Source organism: Staurois parvus, unplaced genomic scaffold (assembly GCF_062004578.1).
Source record: "Staurois parvus isolate SC_StPar_1 unplaced genomic scaffold, SC_StPar_1.0 ptg000287l, whole genome shotgun sequence".
NCBI classification, from domain to species: Eukaryota; Metazoa; Chordata; class Amphibia; order Anura; family Ranidae; genus Staurois; species Staurois parvus.
Window position 1 is genome coordinate 31,497,266 of NW_028318083.1, and position 19,000 is coordinate 31,516,265.

Genomic DNA, 19,000 nt, shown 5'->3' on the forward strand with positions numbered 1-19,000 from the left:
TGTATTTGAATAGGAAAAAGGTACTTAGTTGTTAATTTGTATTAAAATAATTACAATGCCATCATCCACATACAGAAATAGAAGGGACAATGTAAATTAACCACTTGGTAACCACTCTATAGCCCAATGACGGCTACAGCGTGGTTACCCAGTTCTGGGAGGGCGTCATATGACGTCCTCCCAGAACACGCACCCGGCGATCTCCGTGATCACTGCTGAAAGGCCAATCACAGCAGCCTTTTACCACGTGATCAACTGTGTCCAAAGACACAGCAGATCACAGAGTATATACAGTTGCCAGTTATTGGCAGCACTTTTCTCACGCTGTCACAGCATGAGGAAAGTACTGCCGATAACCAGCAGCTGTCACAGAGCAGATCGGCACTGTTCATCAGGGCACTGATGATCAGTGCCCTAACGATCAGTGCCCTGCAGTGCCACCCAGCAGTGCCACCCACCAGTGCCCAGAAGTGCCTCCCAGCAGTGCCCATCAGTGCCACCCTTCAGTGCTGCCGAGCAGTAGCGCCCATAAGTGCCCATAAGTGCCACCCATCAGTGCCATCAGTCAGTGCCACCAGTCAGGGCTGTCAGTCAGTGCTGTCATCAGTGCCTCCTCATTAATATGCACTAGTGCCACCTCATCAGTGCCACCGCATCAAACATCCAAAGAAGAAAAATGAAAAAATCTAATTTCTTCATAAATTTAAGCCAAAATGTATTCAGCTGCAAGTCTTTGGTAAAAAAAAACATCCCAACACAAATATATTAATTGGTTTGTGTGAAAGTATAGCATCTACAAACTATGGTATATACAGTATGTTTGAAAATTGACCAGTTCTAATGAACTGACAGCCTATCTCATTTCATGAGACCCTTAAAATGCCAGGAGAGTACAAATTACCAAATTACCCCTTTCTGGAAAGTACACAGTCCAAGATATTTAGTAAGAGGTATGGTGTTTTTTAGGAGGTTGTAATTTTTTGTCACACTTTTTTGGAAAATTAAGAAATTAAATAAAATGTGTTTTTTTCAACATTTTTTTTTAAATTCTTAATTTAAAGTCTTTAGCAAAATACAAAATACGGTATGAGGACACCACATGTCTTCACGGGAAACCCCTGTACAAATACAAAGACAAAGGAAGACAAAAACTGTGGCTAACCTGGCACATAGCTGTAGAAATCAGGGAAATGTATTAGTATATATACACAACTACATTTTTTTACATACTGTCAACACTGCAGTGTCATCATATGAGTGGTGTGGTGGTGATCAGGGACACTAATTAGTGACAGTATGTTAAAAAAAACAAAACAATTTTTTATTACATTTTTTAAAATACTTTTTGATTTTTAAAGTTTATTGTTTACTATTTTTTTTGCATACTTCCATCATAATAACACTGTGCTACTCGGGGGGGTTGAAAACCAGGGATTTTATTTTGTTTGCTGTTACAATGAAATCACTGTAATGGCAATGGTTTGAACTGTCATGAAAGAGTTACATTCATGACAGCTCTGATTACTAGTGATCTGTGATTGGCTACAGCTAATCACATGGTAGAGAGTGCTGTGATTGGCCCAGGTACCATGTGATAACTGTGGGCCGATCACAGCTCACTGGTATAGGAAGCAGAGCTGTTATGAATGACATTCATTAGTAAGAGCTTTGTTGACATTGTGATCACGTGCCTAGCAATCCGCTGTCACACTGGGGGGGGGGGGGGTACAGGAGGGTGCGCAGCCTGCTCCTAAACCTGTGCAGGCTGGATCACATACATATACATGATCCAGCCTGCATGTACCACCCACCCACAGTCAATGTGCTGTATGCAATTGGCAAGTACTGTGATAAACTGTATAATCCCTGAAATAATCCAGGCCTTTTTAAACAATTTACTGAGCTGGCCAAAACTAGTTATTGAGGGAGTCTATTCCACATTTTCACAGCTCTTACTGTGAAGAAGCTTTTCCATATTTGGGGGTTAAATCTCTTTTCCTCCAGACATTAATAGTGCCCCCTTGTCCTTTGTAAAGACCTAAAAGCAGTATTAAACCCAAAAGCAAATATTTATTATATTGTAGCTTACCTATTCTTTTTTAGGTTTCTTTCCTTGTATTTTCATCTGGTGATTCAGCCAGCAAGCCTGTTGTTCTTCAGAAGCACAAGCTATCCAGCAGAATGCCCATTGGTTTGAAGTAGGTTTTGTGCATATTCTTCCCATATTTTTAAAAGGGATCAAATCTATGCACAAAGGGAGGCTCCTCAGCCCCGGAAGATGGCTGGTTATGACAAAATGCGTCGGGTGGAGCCTCCCTTCGTGATGTCATCGTATAATGGTTGCCGTTTATGCTGATCTTTGATGTTTGATGATTTGTACATATGCTTGAGATTTTAAACTGTAAGTACTATTCCTCCTTCTTTAATAAATGGTTTGCAAACTATCTGCACTATGAGAGGCATTTTTTATATTTGCATGGTTGTAAACTAACCCCATGCGATCAGCGGTGTATTTTTTGCTGCCCTAGGCAAGACTAATATTGCCCCCATCTAAATTTCTCACAGGACTTGCCCTGTATGCCTCTAGTGCCCATACTCACATTTAACTTGTACAACTATGCCCACATTCACATACACCTTGTATATTTTGTGCCCCCCCGTGACTACATTAACATGCAGCTTGTACATTGACCTCCCCAGCGTCCCCGTAGTCAAATGCACCTTTTAAATCCCTGGCCCTAAAGTGCCCACACTCGCATGCACCTTGTACACCCCCCCCCCAGTACCTACACTCACTTTGTATATCCCCCAGTGCCCTTCACAGACATCTTGCACCCCCCCTTACCCTCACTGCTTACACTTTTATATACCTTGTACATACCTGCTACCCCCTCCAGAGTGCCCACTCACATACACCTTGTACATCCCCCTACTCAGTGCCTATACTTACATATATCTTGTAACCCCCCCCCCTCAGTGCCTGCACTCCCATGCACCTTGTACAACCCCCACTGCTCATACTCACCGATACGTCTCTGGTTACACTGGATGCAAATTGGCACCCCCCACTGCTCATACTCACATATAACTTGTAAAGCCCCCCAGTGTAGACACTCATATACACCTTGTATACCCCCCAGTGCTCACACAGTGTGAGCAGTAGGGGGTGTACAAGGTGTATGTGAGTGTCGACACTGGGGGGCTTTACAAGTTATATGTGAGTATAACTCGCATATAACGTGTAAAGCCTTCCAGTGCCCACAGTCACATACTCCTTATACACCCCCCACCGCTCATACTCCCATTCAATCCCTTACTTATGGATGAGGAGGGGGGGTGCTGGTAGATTATACAGTGGGAATTGGAGCTGGCACACCAAGCAGATCACTGTTCCAGGACCGCAGCGGAGCCAGCCATCCTCAGGGGAGATGGAGCTTGGCTGTGACAGTTGTCCAGCCCAGGGAAGCCAGTGGAGCTGCAGGAAAAACAACTCAGAAGCCAATGAGCTACTCTCTGAAGACCGCTCACACCTGTGTGTCCCTTCTTAAGGGAGGGGGTGGAGCCACCCCCCCTGAAAGATGCTGCCCTAGGCAAATGCCTTGTTTGCCTCATGGAAGATACAGCCCTGCGTGTGATCTAGACGTTTAAAGGAAGATACATGTGGTCCAGTTTGTGGCATGGCAGTGTGCATTGATAGTTTTCAACAAAGTGCATGTTGACTTCCTATAATTAAAGGGTCAAAGGATCTGGTAAGCCTCCAATTTGTTGTCACAATGGTGTAGTGGTCACGTTGGTGATCACACAAGTCGGAATGAGGATCTGGGAACATTCAAGGAAGGAAAAGGGGACTGTTTCATATACCTTCATTGGGACTGTCATATATATGATTATTATTTCACACTTTGATCGTTATTTTGCACTTTATTCCTTGGTTATTGGGCTATATTAGAACATATTTAATATACAGTTGTGTTCAAAATAATAGCAGTCAGACATCACTAACCTGATCATTCACTGTTTTTGATAGAAATTATATTTCTACATGGCAAATAATTTACTAGCCGGTGTAGTAGAGTAATAGAAATCCAACAGACCCAACAGTCATGACATGCATGCTGCCGATTTTGTGTAATTGAATCACTAATTGAAAGGGGCATGTTCAAAATAATAGCAGTGTGGAGTTCTATTAGTGAGGTCATTCATTCTTTGAAAAACAGGTGGCAATTATTGCCCTTATTTAAGGAAGGAAGGCAGCAAATGTTGTACATACTGGTTACAGTGCATTTCTCTCTGAAATTCTGAGGAAAATGGGTCGTTCCAGACATTGTTCAGAAGAACAGCGTACCTTGATTAAAAAGTTGATTGGAGAGGGGAAAACATATAAAGAAGTGCAGAAAATGATAGGCTTCTCAGCTAAAATGATCGCAAATGCTTTAAAATGGCAACCAAAACCTGAAAGACGTGGAAGAAAGCGAAAAACTACCATTGGAATGGATAGAAGAATAGCCAAAATGGCAAGGACTCAGCCAACAATCAGCTCCAGGAAGATCAAAGAAGGTCTAAAGTTACCTGTGAGTACTGTTACAATTAGAAGATGCCTATGTGAAGCCAAGCTATCTGCAAGAAGCCCCCGCAAAGTCCCACTGTTGAAAAAAAGACGTGCTGAAGAGGTTACAATTTGCCAAAGAGCACATTGACTGGCCTAAAGAGAAATGGCGCAACATTTTGTGGACTGATGAAAGTAAGATTGTTCTTTTTGGTTCTAGTGGCCGGAGACAGTTTATCAGACGACCCCCAAACACTGAATTCAAGCCACAGTACACTGTGAAGACAGTGAAGCATGGTGGTGCAAGCATCATGATATGGGGATGTTTCTCATACTACGGTGTTGGGCCTATTTATCGCATACCAGGGATCATGGATCAGTTTGAATACATCAGAATACTTGAAGAGGTCATGCTGCCTTATGCTGAAGAGGAAATGCCCTTGAAATGGGTGTTCCAACAAGACAACGACCCCAAACACACCAGTAAACGTGTAACATTTTGGTTCCAGACCAACAAGATTGACGTTATGGAGTGGCCAGCCCAATCCCCGGATCTTAATCCAATAGAAAACTTGTGGGGGTGACATCAAAAATGCAGTTTCTGAGGCAAAACCAAGAAATAGAAAAGAACTGTGGAATGTAGTCCAATCATCCTGGGCTGGAATAGGTGCCAGAAGTTGGTTGACTCCATGCAACACAGATGTACAGCAGTTCTCAGAAACAGTGCTTATACAACTAAATATTAATTAAGTGATTCAAAGGAAAGCAAAATCTTCAAACATTTTTCAGTTTATATAGTGAATGTTTGAGTTTGTAAAGAAGAATACAAACACTGCTATTTTTTTTGAATAACACAAAAAACAGCGCAAAAATTAAATAAATAAATAAAAATAATCACAAATAAATGTCCGTGCAAAAATATATATATATATATATATATATATAAATATAATATTAAATAAAAATAAAAAAATATATACTAAAAATAAACAAAACATAAGAAATAAAAAATAATAAAATATAAGAAAAAAAATAAAAAAATAATAAAAATAAAAATAAATAATAAGAAAAGTGAAAAAAATATAAAGCAAATATAAATAATAATAATAAAAAAAAAAATAAAAAAAAATATATATAAAAAATATCAATAATACTAAAAATAAAATAAAATAAAAATGAAACATAAAAATAAAAATAAATACAAAAGAAAAGAAAGAGGGAAAGAAAAACAAATACAAAAGAAAAAAAAGAAAGAAAAACAAAAACAAAACAAAACATCAGAAAAACAAAACAAAAACAAACAAAATAAATGTATATATGTAAATCAAAATTCCTTAAAAATCTCTGAAATATTTTGAAGCTATAGCACCACAAAACTCTATTGGATACAGCCATTAACTTTCCACTAAGTAGAGTGTCTGAAACCACCCACAACTACACTATTAATGGTCTCAGTCAATCCACTCACCAATTGGATAAGAAACAATTAATGTCAATCTCTGCATTTAAACCTTTGGGGGCCAATGTCCCCATATTATAAATCCACTTAGTTTAATTTTGTGTTGATGCACTTCCGGTCTGCCGTCATCTGGGTCTACGTCACTTCCGGTATTTGGAACGCACGCCGACTTTTGCGGTTCAAGCGGCCATTTTAGAGGAGGAAAGCTGGTCATCCTCTACAGTGATTCTTAAAGCGTGAGATCCCTATATTTACAATTTGGAAACTTGTTTTCTTGAAGCCTTTAAGGCTATTAAACAAGGCCTGTTATTTTATTGAAACATGTGAGTGTCCTTATTCTATCGATTTATATGGAATTGAGTGGCAGTATTACACTATGTAGCCTTTCTTTCCTTGCACATTATTGAGGATTCCATGGAGAAGTAGAGTGGAGTCGATTGCTGTATCTAAGCAGGGTGAAGAAGGTGATTTGAGTTCCTCCTGAGGGGCTATAGGATCCCTTATATCCTATGAGGCTTATTACTCACCTCCATCTGGTGAGTGCGGTCAATATTATTTTTCACGTGGTGATTAGGTGGAAGCACATTTTGGAACATTGTCTTGAAAATCCTTTTGGGAAAATAAGGACTTATGTTTGAAATGTTATATATATATATATATATATATATTTTTTTTTTTTTTTTTTTTTTTGCACGGACATTTATTTGTGATTATTTTTATTTATTTAATATTTGCGCTGTTTTTTGTGTTATTCATTATTGGTGGTTTTCACTGGTGCACAGCTGCATAATTGTATACTTTCTTTGATTGGCGCTGGGATTTTTTTTGTTTGACTGCTATTTTTTTGAACAGTCTAATATTCACTTTTCTTCAATTTTTTTAGAGGAACAACACAAATTTAATATATTTTTCTTCATGTTTTGATTTGGAATAGAATGTGTAGTGTTCCCAATGCATTTGTGTTTATGGAAATAAAAGCTATTAGAAGGATTTTGAGCTTTATTCACTTTTTTCAACACACTGCTATTATTTTGAACTGTATATATGTAATATTTATAAGAGATCACTTAGCGCAACACAAGGTATATTTTTTCATTTTTGTTATTAAGAGAGGATATCCTCTTAAAGTGTTTGCTCTTTTCCTTTTATGATTCATGCTCTTGCGCGGTTTGATTTAGTTATTTATAATTTAGTAAACTTACCTGGTTACATTAGAGCATTGTAAATCATTAATTGACAGCCCTACTATAAAGTACATAATACTTAGAAAAAATTATCTTTAGGGTAGGTGGCTGTCAAAGATCTCAATGTGTGCTCTAATGGTTGATGAAGCTTGTCATCATTTAAATTTGATAAGATGTGCTTAATTTTCTAATAAAATATAAGTGATGTTTTGATTAATTTCTTTGCAATGCCTTACTAACAAAATTAACAGCTCAATGAAGTATGACCATCAGACATCTACATTTAACAAAGCAAAGGCTAATATTCTTTTAGGCAAAATATAAGCAGTGGAAAGGGCAATAAAAGGATGGTCTAAAAATCATTGTTTAAATTTAGACACCTTCAGTTATACAGAAGGAAAAATGGTCTATGTACTTATTGAAATTTTGTGATAAAGTTATTTGATCACCAAATATGAGTAAGAGAGTTAGCAGTTTATTTACAAAAGGCAAACTTTGCAACGGAATAGTGAGCATGGTAAAAATACCCAATTAAGCATATGATTGGTTTAATGAAGTTGGCAGAACACAAGTCACAGATTTACTAAGCTAATGGAATTCTGCATAACACAATCATATGAAGTATATTTTAAGCTCGGGTCACAGATTCCTAGACCCAGTTAAAATTCACTTAAATCTTTCTTGTAGTTGTCTCTTACCAACTGTGTTTGATGCAGGTATTAGAACTAATGGATTGGATGTCACTCCACTTCCTCAAACTAAATCTTTCCAAAACTGAGCTCCTAGTTTTCCCCCTAGCCCGTGCCCCCCCCCCGACTTCTCCATCAAGACCAACAACACTACCATCAGTTCCACCCCTCAAGCCAGAGTACTAGGTGTCGTCCTAGACTCCAATCTGTCCTTCCAGCCCCAGGTCCAATTGCTGACAAACTCATGTAGACTTCACCTCCACATCTCCAAAATATGACTGTTCCTAACCTCGGAAACCACTAAGCTACTCATTCACTCCCTTATTATATCATGTCTCGACTACTGTAACTCCCTCTTCATCGGTTTACCTCACCGCAGGCTATCCCCTTTTCAGTCTATCTTGAATGCTGCGGCCAGACTCATCCACCTTACTAACCGCTCCGTATCTGCCACCCCCCTCTGCCAATCCCTCCACTGGCTTCCGATTGCCCAACGGATAAAATTCAAAACGCTAACACTGATTTATAAAGCTGTTCATAATACTGCCCCAAACTACATCACTGATCTTGTCTCCAAATACCACCCAAAACGTACTCTCCGCTCCTCACAAGACCTCCTACTCTCTAGCTCCCTTGTCTCCTCCTCCCATGCTCATCTCCAGGACTTCTCCAGGGCTTCCCCCATCCTCTGGAACTCCCTACCCAAATCCATGAGACTATCACCTACTCTGCTCACCTTTAGGCGCATTCTGAAAACCTATCTCTTCAGGGAAGCCTACTGCACCCTCAGCTAATTACTGAATTCCTCCACTCTGCCTGCCACTCCATCCCCCACAGCTATTTCCTCCTGTACCACTATCCCCTCCCTCCTAGATTGTAAGCTCCAAGGAGCAGGGCCCTCGAACCCCTCGTGTATTGAATCGTATTGTTACTGTACTGTCTCGTGTACTGTCTCCCCCCATAATGTAAAGTACTGAGAAAACTGTCGGCGCTATATAAATCCTGTATAATAATAATAATAATTTGTAGTCTGTCCACACATGAGTAGAATCCCTAGACCACTGTAGTAATGAAAACAACCCTGCCATTTTTTGTAGCCACCTTTACACACCCAAACCCATACAAACATGTCACCCAGCTTGATTCTTTCAGTTCACTGAAACCATAAAGGTTAATTTACTAAAGGAGCATATTTCTAACTTTGATCTGTAAATCTAATCATCCAGTCATGAACAAAGGAAATTTCAGTTTTTTATTTCTCTCTACATGATTAGGTGATAAGTCCATACAGTAATAACATTGATTTTTAATGCTGTTTTGTGTTATCTCGATTAAAACAATGTTATATTTATACTGTGTATTATGATTTTAATAATAATTCCAACCTGTTGGACTTATTTTTATACTTTATCCATCAGCAAGTCACAGAAGAAAGCCATTTATTCAGTCCTTTAGAGTCTCTGTATTATTTCAGTTCAATGCAGTCTGGATTGTGCTCTGCTCAAAATGCGATATACAGTATCTCACAGAAGTGAGTACACCCCTCACAATTTTTTAAATATTTTATTATTTATTTTCATGTGACAACACTGAAGAAATCACACTTTGCTACAATATAAAGTAGTGAGTGTACAGCTTGTATAACAGTGTAAATTTTCTGTCCCCTCAAAATAACTCAAAATATTCTTTTTTCAGCTGCTGTGCTGGGTGGTAGTTGATTTCCTAGGATGCACCAAATGTTTATGGAAAAGGTTGCATTCCCCAAGGACAATCTTCCCTGCATAGCTGTACTCAATCAGAGAGGACATGGATCAAGATCTACAACTGGCATAAGATATATATCAAAACAGGTTTAGTCACAGGAGGCAGCCAGAGTGTGTAATGCAGCAAGCAGTACACCAATACCAGATATAGAACATAGGTCAGTAAAAGGAGAGCTTACAACAAACACGGACACAGCCAAGGCATGTTTTCCATGTCCACAGCAGCCATCTGGATGTAATATATCCAGCAATAGAGGTAGGTTACCCAGACCATTATAAGGAAACCCTTTTTCATGACCTGGCTGCTTTTGCAATCTGAAATGTACCCAACTGTGTTGATTTGTAGAGATGGTTCACTTAACGAAGATTATGGTCATTTAATGTAGTAAATAACGTAAAGCTGTGTTTACTTTGAATACCCAATGATGAGCAATAGAAAATAAAAGCTGCTGTTAAAAATATTACACGTACAGCCTAAGGCACCGGCACAATAGCATGATCAGTAAATTGTACAAAATATTAAATAAAATAATAAATAATGTGGCATGCCTAAAATATTGACACCTAGGGCAAATAATTTTTCAATATTTATCTGTCGTATATGACATTATTTTCAGTAATACAATAAACTTGTAATTAAATAAATGATAATGATATCAAAATAATAGTGAAAATTGTTGTGTTTCATAACATTAGTGGCAAGCATAGATGTAACCCCCTATTTTGGTGGACAGTAGAGAATTGGCCTTCACTAGTGAATCAACAGCAATATTATTTGGTGATCCACTGGTAGACTGATGATTTTTTGACCCAATATTTAGTTTGCAAATAGATAAAATTCAATTACATTTTTTCACTGTAATGCCACCTATATCAAAGCGTTTGGTTAAACAGCTGTGTTTTGACCATACATCTCAGGTTACACTTTTTTAAGGAGCTTTCATTCCTATTAACAAAATTAAACTTGTTAAAATGCATCTGTAAAATTAGAATTTTTGCATATTTGTCACACTTAAATGTTTCAGATCATCAAACAAATATTAATATTACACAAAGATAACCTGAGTAAATATAAAATGCAGTTTATAAATTATAATTTTATTTATTCAGGAAAAAAAGCTCTCCAAACCTGTCTGGCACTATGTGAAAAACTAATTGCCCCTAAACCCTGCTACCCTTGGTGGCAACAACTGCAATCAACGTTTAACTGGTAATGAGTTTTTCACATCTCTGTTTTAATTGTTTAAGGTCATGCCACAGCATCTCAATTGGATTTAAGTCCAGATTTTGACAAGGCCACTCCAAAACTAATTTTGTTTTTTTTTCAGAGGTGAACCTGCTAATGTGTTTCACCTCATTGTCCTGCTGCATAACCTAAGTGCGCTTGAGCCTGAGGTCATGAACTAGAGTGCAGAATTCATGGCTCCATCAATTATGGCAAGTCGTCTAAGTCCTGAAACTGAAAAGCAGCACCAGACCATCACAATCCCACCACAATGGTTGACTGTTGGTATGATGCTCTTTTTATGAAATACTGTGTTAATTTTACACCAGATGTAACAGGATACCCACCTTCCAAAAAATTGATGAGTTGAGATGAGCCTTTGGATTCTGTTTGGTCAGCAGTTGCTTTTGTCTTGGAACTCTCCCATGGATGCCATTTTTACCCAGTCCCTTTCTTATTGATTAATCATGAACACTGACCTTAACTGAGGTACGTGAGACCTGCAGTTCTTTAGATTTTGTTCTGGGTTCACTTATGACCTCCTGGATGAGTCATTGTTGTGCTTTTGGAGTAATTTTGGTAGGCTGGCGACTCCTGGGAAGGTTCACCACTGTTCCAAGTTTTTCTCCATTTGTGGATAATGGCTCTCACAGTGGTTCACTGGGGTCCCAAAGCCTTAGAATGGCTTTGTAACCCTTTCCAGACTAACACGTCAATTATTTTGTTTCTCATCTGTTCTTGAGTTTCTTTAAATTGCATTGGTTTTTGAGATCTTTTAGTGTGCTTCACTTTCTCAAACAGGTTCTGTTTAAGTGATATCTTGATTCAACAGGTCTGGCAGTAATCAGGCCTGGGTGTAGCAAGTGAAATTTAAAACAGCATTAAAAAATGTGGTTATTCATAGTTCATTCATAATTTAGCTAGGGGGGCAATTACTTTTAAAAATAGGGCCAGGCAGGTTTGAACAGCTTTTTCCCTTAATAAATGAAATCATCATTTAAAAACTGCATTTTCTACTTACTTGGGTTAGCTTTCTGTGATATTAAAATTTGTTTGATGATCTGAATCATTTAAGTGTGACAAATACGCAATAAAAGTAAAAATCAGGAAGGAGGCAAATACTTTCTCACAGCACTAGATATATGTATATATGGTGTGATAATTTAATTCCCAAGATTGACTGTAAAAAAAATGTCAAACACCTCTGTATTCTTTAAAAGATTGGATAAAATTTAAAGACAATGTTTACTCTGATTTTCTTCTATCAAGAATCGAGGTACCATCTTTGCAGAAATCTTTCTCATTCTAAAATCCTGGTGCACTGTTTCCCTGTTCATGTTCTACTCTTTTGTCAAAGCTTAACTGAACAAGCTGAAGTTAGAAGCTGATTGGCTACCATGCACAGTTGATTTTGCACTCTCCATTATTCAGTAAGTTTCAGTCTTTGGTAGCCCCCATAATCCTTACTACTCTATCCAAAACCAAAAGAAAAGGCTTTGGCTTTACATACATTTCAACCCCTAGAAAAGTGAAATAATACTTTACCCAGCAAACACCACATTATAATTTCTTATCTAGGAAAAAGTCACTAAGCTGTTTTTGGATTTTGATAGGATACAACTTTTTTATATTTTTTTTAGATGTTAAGACTTTTTTGATTGATGCCAGATTATTTGATAACAGTGCACACTTGCTGCTGACTTCATACTGAAAATACTTGACATTGGTATATGTATTTTTCTTCTAAGTAATGTATTATTTTGATTTTTCACAGAAGGTCATTGTGTTTTGTGAACAGTATGTGAAATGTAATGCAGAAAGCTCAGATGTCAGCAAGAAATAATAACAAATAACCCCATGCCTTAAAAATATTGTGACTAAAAAGGGTCACAGTGCTCCTTGATAATGTTTCAGCTTTGAATAGTTTGACATTTTACTGCTCTTATCTCACCAAGGACTAGGACAGAAATTGCTTTATGACTGAATAATTTTCTAAGGTGTACACAGACCGTTATCTAATGTAAAAACTCAAACAACTTATGCTGGCTTAGCCAATAGTAACCAATCAGATATCCGTTAACTATTGTTAAGAAACATGAATTGTGTTTAGCTGCTATGAACTTACAAACTTGGCAATTTGCAATTTGACTTATTGACTAAGCTTCAAATTTTGAATGGATTATGAATATGAAAGAAATGCAAGATATTGTGCAGAGGAAGCCATGGGGAACAATGTACAAGGACAGCTGTACAGTACATAGGAAATGAGCCTAAACAGCAAGCTAAGATATACAAAATATTAGTTTTAATAGAAAAGATCATTTGTAAACAGGTTGACTTAATGGTTTTTGGAACTCCTTAAACATTGGTATGCATTACTGCCCAATAAGACAATATTTAGATGGGCAAATATTATTTGGCCAAGTGGGTCATCTAAGTTGACATGATCATACACAAAGACAAAGTGTAAAGCAGGCCATAGACATGTCGAAAAAGGAAAGTTCCGTTGATCAAAAAATGAAAATAGCTCATACAATTGGACACATTTCGAATTGATACAATTCGATTTTCTAAAAAAAAAAAACGAAAAACCCAGCATGTTGGATCAGGTACACTAATAAATGCGAAAAGATAATGAATGATTCATTGATTGGCACAAATGTTTTTTTCAATTTTTGACTCCTCTATGGCCTGCTCAAATTGATCATGGAGTTGAGGTTAAAGAAGGAAGAGAGGAGTGGCAGCTTATCATGGAACGCTAGGAGAAGCAGTGAAGGCTGAGTAGAAGTTGAGAAAGGAGGGAAAGTGATAGAGAGAAAAGACAAAAATAACAACAGACAGTGATTATAGAGAGAATGCCTGAGCCTGAGCTGATAAGTGTCAGTGAAAGTGAAAGAGAGGAGATGATTGTAGATTGAGATAAGAGGAAGTAGACAATGGGACATAATTCTGGACAAAAAAAGAAGAGACTGATTATGATCTGATTATGGACAATTCAAGTACAGTATGTTATTCTGTAATTAAAAACTATTGTCCCAGAAAAAAGATACAGCATATACACTCGCCCTCATATCACACTGACATCTCACAGTGCCATGAGAACAATAGCTGTAAGCCAAGAACTTCCAACTGGCCCAAAAGCTTTTAAACTGCCATAGATGGATTGAAATTCAGCAGGGACCAGCCACATTTTAATCCATGTATGGCCATTCCAGCTCTACAGAAGTTGATCTAACAATCAAATTCTATTGAACGGGAATGTTGGAAAACTTTTGTTGATCAGTGTCTGCAGCTGCTGATCATTGTATTCTCACTGTGTATTCCCCCAACCATGTGTGTGGAAGGGGGAATGCGTACATTTTTTTCGATCAGCCTGCTGGCTGAATGAAAAACAAAATAGTCATCTATGGCTAACCTTACTGTTTTAGTCTGTTATCTTATGTTGTGTCTGTGGACTTTCTTAGTCTCCAGCCTTACTAAATTTTTGGATCTTAACCACCCAGGTAAGGAATTGTTTCAGTGGTTCAGTAGACTCAAAGATTAGTATTGTGGGGAACAGCACGGAGGTATGAATATTTTATAGCCCTTGGAAGAAGGAAGGACACTATATGAACAAAAATGGCTGTCCCCATGTGCATGCGCTAAAATAAATCTTGTTGTCTATCTGTCTCAAGCTTCAATATTTCTTATTTATTAACTACTGTAAGTACAACTATGCAGCAATGAAAGTCAAAGTGAAGTAAGAACTACTGATCTGGATACTTGTTTTAGGTGAGTATTGAAGCCACAAGTTCAGAACAACCTGGCAATATACATTTTTTTACCGGAAGGCATGCTTCAAAAGTCTACACATTAACACTTGTAATTAAGTCCCAAAATTTTGATGTTTTCCTGAGATCTGGTGGACAGGCAGCTGATCTCTCACGCATAAGCAATAAATCATTGTGTTTGCTGTGAGTGAGTTTTATTGCTATACAACACCTCAAGCTGTGAAACAGAGGATGTCAGCTGCATAGCAACACATATATTTGCAGATTTATTTGCTTAAAAAATACAAAGTGGTTATTTTGGCACTTTGTTTTGTTAGAAAGCAGCAAGATATATGCTACAATTTCATCTTTAAAAGTGGCATTTTGCAGAATTCCTCTATGGAAGAATTAGACAGGGAGTACGGTATCCATAACTGACAGATGTCTAATTCTGATTTCCCCAGGATATAGCTGGCCATACATGGTTAGATTCTTGTTCAGACATTTATAGAAAAATTGTTCATAAGCTTAGAGTCCACAAAACTTTTTTGCCATCACTAAACCAACTGATTTCCTTAGACCCTACAATTTCATCCAGTGCTGCTATTTGAATGGAATCCCAACCTATTAATCAGATTTTCTTACAATGTGTAAGTTTTTTTTGCATAAGAAAAGCAGAATAGCTTGAATATTTGTTTTTTTGTGAGATTTGTTTGTTCATGAAAAATTTTTCATCCTGCCTTTTTGAGGTTTCTCATCACTATGGCTGAAAAAAATGTCAATTTGGCCCCACTAACCATTAGAAAATCTAAACAGTCATTTAAAATATGCTAATTTTCAGACAAAATTCTACTGGTGTATGGTCAGCTTAAAGTATACATTCACCTTTTGAACATGTTACATTTTCCACACGTTTTAGGGAGGAACATGTAATATGTTCCCAGAGCCACAGCGGCAGCTATGCCAGTAAAAACCAATGTTCTGTAAATGAGTGCCTACAAGTCCCGGCATCCTTAGCGGCTGTGGGCTTGTAGTTTTCAATAATTACCATGGCGCTCCACATTGAAGCTTCCTGTCAGTATATCTGCTTGCTGGTAAATCCCGTACAGTAAGTCTGCAGGAGACCTGCATGGCATCAAAGTTCTACTGATCGCCTGGTGCATTGCTTTCCAGACTCCTTTGGCCAAAAATAATAAATGCACATTTTTTTTTGGCCAAAAGGTAAACTTATCCTTTAAATTATTACAGTGAACTACCAAGATCTGTCTTGTGGTCTATGTCCAAATCTCTGTCATACTTTTTCAGAAATATGGAGGAGAAAGTTTGTGAAAATAAACATCAAAAATAACTTTAAGTTAAGGCAATAATAACTTAGAACACCTATTCACTAAATGTACATTTTATTTTATTTGAAAATTGCATGTTTAGTTGATTACCATATTTTTCACTACATAACACGCACTTTTTTCCCCCCAAAAAAGGGGGGAAAATGTCAGTGCGTCTTATGGAGCAGCCGGTCTGGTATTTCTGCCACCGTGTCTGAATACCGGGCTGGCCGCTCAGCTCTTTTCTGCAGGAGGACCTTACCTGATCCTTGGTCCAGTGCTGTGCAGTCTTCCCGCGCTGGCATCTCTCAGCCGAGTGCCCACTGCACAAGCGTGAGAAGCGCTGCGCTTTGTGAATGTCCCAGAAGACTCCGGACCAGTCACAAAGCGCAGCGCTTCTCACGCATGCGCAGTGGGCACCCGGCACAGATAAAGGGAGGACAACTCCGCGGAAGTGGGAGCGGGTACCTGTCAAATTCAGGTAACCTGCTCCCTCTCCCTCCCCAAAGGTCCGCATTCTCTGGTCATCCCCTGTACTGTCTGCAGTCTCTGGTCATCCCCTGTACTGTCTGCAGTCTCTGGTCATCCCTTGTAGTGTCTGCAGTCTCTGGTCATCTCCTGTACTATGTCTGCAGTCTCTGGCCATCTCCTGTACTGTGTCTGCAGTCTCTGGTAATCCCCTGTACTATGTCCGCAGTCTCTGGTAATCCCCTGTACTATGTCTGCAGTCTCTGGTCATCTCCTGTACTATGTCCGCAGTCTCTGGTCATCTCCTGTACTATGCCTGCAGTCTCTGGTCATCTCCTGTACTATGTCTGCAGTCTCTGGTCATCTCGTGTACTATGTCTGCAGTCTCTGGTAATCCCCTGTACTATGTCTGCAGTCTCTGGTAATCCCCTGTACTATGTCTGCAGTCTCCGGTCATCTCCTGTATTATGTCCGCAGTCTCTGGTAATCCCCTGTACTATGTCTGTTGTATCTGGTCATCTCCTGTACTATGCCTGCAGTTTCTGGTAATCCTCTGTACTGTCTGCAATCTCTGGTCATCTGTACTGTGTCCGCAGTCTCTGGTCATCTGTGCTGTGTTTGCAGTCTCTGGTAATCCCCTGTACTGTGTTTGCAGTCTCTGGTCATCTCCTGTACTCTGTCCGCAGTCTCTGGTCATCTCCTGTACTGTGCCCGCAGTCTCTGGTCATCCCCTGTACTGTGTTCGCAGTCTCTGGTCATCTCCTGTACTATGTCCACAGTCTCTGGTCATCTCCTGTACTAAGTCTGCAGTCTCTGGTCATCTCCTGTACTGTGTTCACAGTCTCTGGTCATCTCCTGTACTATGTCCGCAGTTTCTGGTCATCTTCTGTACTATGTTTGCAGTCCATTGGTTTAGAATATTTTTTTTCCTGTTTTTCTCCTCTAAAGCCTAGGTGCGTCTTATGGTCAGGTGTGTCTTATGAAGCAAAAAATACGGTACATATTTTAACAAATAAGCATAACATAATCATTCCAATCGTAATGAACAATAACTTGATTGTATGCAGCAAATTTAATAGACTGGTAAAATAATACATTTTCTGATCCCCTGAGCATCTCAAGGTGTTTTGCCTACACTCAATGGCCCTAAGATCTTTTAAGAAGTTTAGCAAGGCTCTGAAAATAAGTTAACTAACTCTTATAAAGTAACATGACATACATAGTGCTTGAACATGCATTTAAAAACATTCAATATTACAGAAACTTTGTGGGTAGATACCTTTATGTACTTAATGTCACCGTACCACTTTATCACCCCTGTATGCCGTAACACAAACTTAGGATCATATGGTCCCTGGCTTCTGGTTTTGTGGTTTACAATGAGCTGAGCACAGCTTCTCTCTCAGGACTATACTACTACATAGACGCGTCTCATCATATATCCTATGTATTCCTGAGTTGGACAATAAGCAATGGTTGCAACGTGTACAATGCTCGCACAGTCTGTATTAAATACTGTGATGTTCAGTTGCTGCTGGGGTGTGTACACATCACATGAAGTTAATACAAAGGGGTTGATTTACTAAAGACAAATAGGCTTTTTACTTGGCAAGGGAATTTGCACCTGGAAAAATAATGTTCCCCTAGCTTAGTAAAAGAGGTGAAGCTCTGCTGACTTCCATCATCCAATTATGTGCAAGCAAACACACTATCTTTATATTCATTGCATATGATTGGGTATTCTTTGCAAAGGGAGTTTTCACCACATTTGCTATGCTAAGGGAAAATTCCTTTGCAAAATGGAGATTTCCTTGCAAAGTTAACACCTTACTTGCCTTTAGTAAGCCAACTCCAAAGAGTCTACAGGTATGCACAATATAGGAAAAAGTATGAACAACGTAAGGGGATACAATGTAACGCAATCCTAGTTTATTTATATTGCTCTACAAAATTAAATATTATTTTGTCAGAGTTTAGATTTACTTTAAATAGAGTGCCCATAGTCATTTTGGCCTGCAAGTATGCAAACATAAACCCCCTAAAGTTGAAGCAGAAGCAAACTCCAATTTGCATCCTACAATGCAATAGCAAGGCTTTGACATCCTACTGAGAGGCCCTGCAATGAGGTTTGCTAGGGTGGTATAGGTGGTTCAGAAGACTCTGAGGATGCACGGAATTGTGCCAGGCCTTTGCACTCTTTCATTTCCATTGGTTTTCCTTATGTCTGGCTTACTTTAATATTAATATTTTAGCTTTGAGTAAAACAGGTAAAGTGAGTTCTGTTGTATGTGGCAGTGTTTTTTTATTTTGCCTCCTGAGTTCACAGGTAATTAACTGCCATTCGCCACATTTGTCTACTGCACTATTAAATACTGATGGCCTATTAGACTAAAGTTTAAAAGTAGTAATTTGTTTTGCCTGTTTGTGCATTTTAACTTGCCAGAGCAGTTTGTTTGTTTTGACAGCATTGAGTGATAGATCTGTAACCTACCACTGAGATGTCATAATATAGCCTAGCCCCTTCAATTAGCTTGGTTACACAGTGTGTCAAAAATGGTCGCTCTATAATTGGTGCCACTTTGCTGCACATTT